Raw genomic sequence first — 6438 nt, 5'->3', positions numbered from 1 at the left:
GTCGTCCAAATAGATCCGTGCTGCTCTCACTCAGAATCTTTCCCTTTTCTTTATATTCTTTCCCTCAACTTCCTAAGAATATGCTATCAGGTATTTGTCACCAAAAAAATAGTAGTAAAAGGTGGTGTTCTTACCAGCATGCGTGTTCCACCACCTTATGGAGATACTAGATTCTTTGAGGGCAGGAACGATGAGGTATTTATTCTTTTATCCTTCACACTTTTTAAGAGACTTTATTTATTATAGAGAGAGCTCATGAGAGCACAAGTGGGGGGAGGGGCAGAGGGCGAAGCTTCTAAGCAGACTCCCCACTGCCCAAGGCAGGGCTTCATCTCACGACCCTGAGACCGTGACTTCAGCTGAAACCAAGAGTTGGTTGGTCAACAAATAAGCCACCCAAGCACCCCTATACTTCACATTCTTAAATCATTCACAGTTACTAAAAAATGCTTGCTCCAAGAAATTAAATGAATGGAAGAAGTGGTTGCATCTATACTAGGCCTTTAAGAGTAAGTAGGAGTTTGACTAGAGGACACTGGCTGGCTATGTCTTGATCATTTTGTGTTCTCATAGTCTAAAAAAGTGCTGTGCTTGGTAGCAATTCAACAAGAATCTGTCGGACTGACTCAAAGAGTCAGACAACTCAAAGACAGCCAAGTGTTCAGTCTTTTTTTTTAAATTGTGGTGATATAAATAAAACATAAAGTTCCAATTTTGATCATTTTTCAGTATACAATTCAGTGGCATTGAATAAATTCCTTATTATACTCCTGTTGTGTAACCATCACCATGATCATTTCTACCACTTTTTTTTCATTCCAAACAAACTCTATAATCTTCAACAATTCTAGTTTTCTTTCCTTGCAGACCCTGGGGACCTCTATTCTACTCTCTAGGTCTATGAATTTGCCCTCTCTAGGGCAAGTGGAATTATACAATATTTGTCTTTTTGTGTCTGGCTTATTTCACTCAGCATGTTTTCAAGGTTCATCCATACTGTAGCAAGAGACAAAATTTCCTTTCTATGCCTTAATAATATTTCATGATATAGAAATCCCACATTTTTTCGATCCATTCACCCGCTGATGAAAGTGTTTATAGTCTTGTAAAATACGTATCTATTGAGTCCTAGAGTCTGTAAAAAAGTGACATGTGACAATAATGTGAAACATGGGATGGAAAGTTCTTTTCTCATCCTCCGAAATCAAAAACAGTCACAACTTGAAATAAAATTTTTAAAATTTCTAGAAATATTCTGCAAACCAGAACAATTGGCTTGCCCTTCTCCACTACGGGAGATTCAGTTACTGAGCAGAGCTGAGAGGTGCAGAGTGTTAGGAGATAGGAGTTGGAAATAGGCAAAGAAACAGTGAGTGAGTGATCCGGTTATTACGCAGAACAAATAACACTAAAACTTCGTGATTCAAAACAATAATTAAGTCCTCTCTCTCACAATTCTGGGAGCTGATTTGGTTTAGTTCAGAGTCTCTCATGGAGCGGTAGTGAGAAGACCCTGGGGCTGACGTCATTTCCTCACTCATGTGTGATGCTAGATGCTGGTTGTAAACTGGAATAATTTTAGGCAGACCCTCACGTGGTCTGGGATCCCACAGCATGTGTCCTGAAAAGACAGCTTCCACCTGACCTAGCCATGGAAGTCATGAAGCATGACCCTGTCACAGTCCTGCCCAGACCCAGGAGGAGGGAACACAGACCGTCTACCTTGAAACAGCATGAGTGTTGTCACTGGTCACAAGGGCATGTAGATGGATAATCTTGAAAAATGGGAGTACATGTCAGAAAGCATGCTGCCTCTAGGCAGAACTCAGCATCTCTCACAATCCGCTAACTTTGCTGTTAGTGTGCAGGATGCAGTTTAGGATCAACTAATCAGACACATACATTATTTGGAAGGAAGAAGTAAGGTAAAGCCACACTTCTGCAGTTTCTGTTCAAAAGTTCAATTATGAATGTTTTTGGTTTTTCAGTTGCAGAGTTAGCAGAAGCCAGGTATCCAACTCATTGTCTTTGTACGTGTCCAGAAACAGCTTAAGGCACTCATTCTCCCTGCCCACAGATGTGACCATGGGGAGAAGAACAATTCTCAAATTTGAAAGAAATTCTATCTTGAAGAGATGTTTTATCAGAAGTAACTAGGCCATGTTCAAATATTTAGGTAGACATTTTTTCCATTTGATGAAAAAAGCCTTCAAGAACTAAGCCATTTTTTTGACTCCTGCATTTTACAAACTGTAGTAACTTTTAAATAATGTATCTACTACTTGAGATTCCAAAAGAAAAACTCATTCTAGGTAGATTCACATGAGACTAGAATCACTTGCATTCTGACATAAAACTTATGTAGAATATTGTCTGAAATATGTTTATATTCATACCCTGTTTCATCTTCATCTGTCTCAGAAACATACCTGATGAAAATAACTTCCAAGGGCTTGTATGGCCCCTTAGCCTGTTGATGTATTATTTACTCATTCTTTCAACTGCTAAAATATAGTAAATAGCCCAAAGGGTGACACCTCTAGGTTTATATTCAAAATTTATAAAAAGACTACATAAAGGACAATGTAAACAGCAGATGAGATCATAAATAATTCATGGAACTTAAAATACTTAAATGGTCAACAAACCAGAGCTTTATGAAGTCATAAATCAACAAAAATCTTATTTTTTACTGTATTATTGCCATTATTCTGCCAGGCCACTGGCAAGAGTGGCTAAGTACAAACATCTTATGTAACTTGGTACATTAATATAAATTGTAGAGGAAAACTAAAAGTCTAAACATATATTTAGATATGAATGGATGTCATTTAATGGAGTCTTTGAATTAAGGTAATGGTTAAATAAAACTTGTTGACTGACCAAAATGACTGATCAAATGTGTTTTATCTATTAAAATCTGGTCCTGTGTATTGCACCACCTGAGTGTTTCTTGATTAAAGTTGAGCCAGAATTCAGTTAAACTTAGATCTACCCACAGGCTTGCAGGAAGTAGGAGGTCTAGAATATGTTAACTGCAAAGGATATAACACAGGAAAGCAACAGATCCAAAATATGGGACATTCTCTAGGCAAAATGGTCTAGTTTTTCCAGCAAATAACAGACATAAATAAAAAAGGGAGGGGGTTGGAATTTTATACAGTAAAAGAGATCTAAAATGTATAACAACTGAATGAAAATTTGTGAACCTTGCCTGGATTAGGATTTAAACAAATCCTTTAAAATAAATCTTTGAGATAAACAGGGAATTGGAATATAGACTGGTATTAGATTATACTAAGGAATTATGGTAAGTAATTTTTAAAATTTACTGTCAGACATGTATACTAAAGTCTTCACAGATGAAAGAACATTGTATCTTGGGTTTCTTTTAAAATACTCCAGTTTACTCCCCACCCAAAAACTGTATCAAAGAAGAGCTAGATGATAGGCATATGAGACCTTGTTATACGAATTTCTTTTATTTATCTTTGAGAACTTCCAACAATTAAAAAAGAAAACTACTTTGGTTAAACACTCCTGCTAATTTAATTTTTTAAAAAGTTGGTTAAGCTTTATTAAATAGTCTGATCAATTTGTTTTTCGCTTTTTAGACTGCATGAATCTTAGAGCTAACATGTGGTGTAGCAGTAATAGGAACTAACACTGAGAGCTTAGTACTAAGAACCATTTTGGGCATTACCTAACCCTAAAAAAATAAAACACCCCGTAAAGCATGTGAAGGACGTGGTGACATGCTGCTCAGATCCCCTCCACAAAAGGTTTGCTGTCCCTACTTTTGGGAGCTAGCCCTTGCAGAAACTTACCTTACCTAAGGACATGCCTATCCCTGGGTGGCCCAAATCCAATGACAAATGAAGAAGGGGGTATAAAGGCCTGGCTATTTGGACAATGCAAAACCACCAGGGTGGGCTGTTTTAGCCTTAGAGCTCCTGGGAAGATTGGCCAAAGCTACCTGGTACCTGATTTGCTAATGACTTCTTCTTTTACCCCATCTTTTTTTTTTTTTTTTAAAGATTTTATTTATTTATCAGAGGGAGAGAGGGGGAGAGAGCAAGCACAGGCAGACAGAATGGCAGGCAGAGGCAGAGGGAGACGCAGGCTCCCTGCTGAGCTAGGAGCCCGATGTGGGACTCAATCCCAGGACGCTGGGATCATGACCTGAGCCGAAGGCAGCTGCTTAACCAACTGAGCCACCCAGGCGTCCCTACCCCATCTTCTTCCATCCTTGCCTTCCACAGGTATTCCAAATTCAGTCCCCAATAAACATCATGTGTGCTAGACTCCAGAGTCAGCTTCCTAGAGAGCCCAATTTGTAACAAATGTTATTACCACCACTACCATACCCTGTTTTACAAGGAAACTGAGGCATATGGGGATCAAATAACTTGCCTAAGACTATGAACGTAGTATGGATTCCTAGAATCGGAGCTCTTACACACAGATCTAAACTTTTCCTAATTTCATGACTAAGAATTTTCCTTTGGGTTTCATTTCTAATTTTGCAATGTATTTAAATGTGTGGCTATGGTTAAATTACTTGGATGCTCTGAGCTTCAATTTCTTCTGCAAAAAGTGGGGAAAAATTCTTTATTCCAAAATGATGAAGATGAAATAATATACATAAAAGAAGCTGGCACCCAGAGGCACTCAATAAAACTGAGTAAGATAACTTCTTATTGTCAGGAGAAACACAAAGACGAGAATTTCCAATTAAGTGTGATTTTATTTTTTTAAAGATTTTATTCATTAGAGAGAGAGAGGCAGCGAGAAAGTGAACACAAGCAGGAGGAGTGAGAAAGGGAGGCTTCCTGTTGAGCAGGGGAGCCCGACATGGGACTCAATCCCATGACCCTGGGATCATGACCTGAGCCAAAGGCAGATGCTTAGTGACTGAGCTACCCAGGTGCCCCAAGTATTATTTTACTTTTAAGAAGCAAATTTGTACAAGTTTATTATCAAGATTCACTAATTATAAAATGGACATGGGCTATAAATAATAAGTATTTGATAAGTATATCCAATAAAAATGCATTATGCAATGATGTATTTACTTCTAAATTCCTCAGATTTGGACTTGGCCAGTAACTACTAAAAATGTTATGTCTGGGCAAAATTTTAAGATTCAGTATCATAAGGTTATCGATTGGGATTTGTCTGCTCACATTTTTTAAAGATTCATTTATTCCAGAGAGAGAAAGAGCTAGTGAGCAAGCAAGGGGGAGTGGCAGAGGGAGAGAGAACCTCAAGCAGACTCCTTGATGAGTGCCAAGCCTGATGTGGGGCTCGATCTCACAATGCTGAGATATGACCTGAGCCGAAATCAAGAAGGAGATGCTTAGCCAACTGAGCCACCCAGGCACCCCTCACATTCTCTTCTTAGGAAATGGCCTTGCCTATTGGCCCTGATGTCTGTCTAGGCTGCCATGTTTTTATACCATTTAGATGAGGTGTCCTTGACTCAAGGATACCAAATCCACATACTAGCTGGTCAGAGATGATAGATCTAGCCTGGCCTGAAAAGATGAATGGGGCCTATCAGATCCTGGCTCTGGTGAATTTTAGTCGAGGATCATAAAGAGAATAAAGCAATTAGCATAGAAGTAAATGCTGAAAAACTGCCATGATTCATAGCAAGTCAATACCATGTGAAAGCTGAAATCATTGGAGCAGTGGAAACTACAATAAACAGAGGACCCAGTCAAGAAAAAAGGTTAAGCAGACACAGAAATATTAATATAATTCATATTACAATTCAAACTGCTCAAATTGTTCAAACTTTTGTCTTTCTCTTTTACAAAAACACACAATTATCATTTATAAGAAAGGTCACTGTTGAAAATTTTAAATTAAATTCCTTATATTTGCTTCTTAAAAACTTCATGTCCAGTTTTATTATCTGTTCACAAAGAAATCTTATTCTAGTGAGTGTGAAGATACATCAGCATGTTTTCCTTGTCAGTATTGCTTAATTGCTCCTACTCCTTTTATTAGTAAGATTTTACTTAGCATATCATCTTACAAGGAATAATGCTAATGAATTAATTCAGTTTCTATAAATGGAACTATTCTATTCTATAATAGAATGGAGTTCCATTCTATAAATGGAACTATACAAAGGTTTTTTGATCAAGCAGATGCAAATGAAGTTGCAGTTCCAAGTTAACTTGGATTTGCATGAGACAAATATTCCCAAACTACTCTATAAGATCATTTATTCATTGAAAAAAATATAATGAACACCTATTTTGTACCAGGCACTTAGCATAAGAAAATGAATATAATCTGTGGCCTCCAGGAGCTCATGCTAAATTAGAAGAGACTAGTAAACCGCTGTAACTGTAATTCCATGATAAATACAAAAAAGACAATGATAAATAGTCAAGTACAATAACAAACAGCTTTAGGTAAACACTG

This window comes from Mustela putorius, unplaced genomic scaffold (genome assembly GCF_011764305.1).
Source record: "Mustela putorius furo isolate JIRA1106 unplaced genomic scaffold, ASM1176430v1.1 tig00000835_pilon_pilon_pilon, whole genome shotgun sequence".
Lineage (NCBI taxonomy): Eukaryota > Metazoa > Chordata > Mammalia > Carnivora > Mustelidae > Mustela > Mustela putorius.
This window is presented reverse-complemented; position numbering follows the sequence as displayed.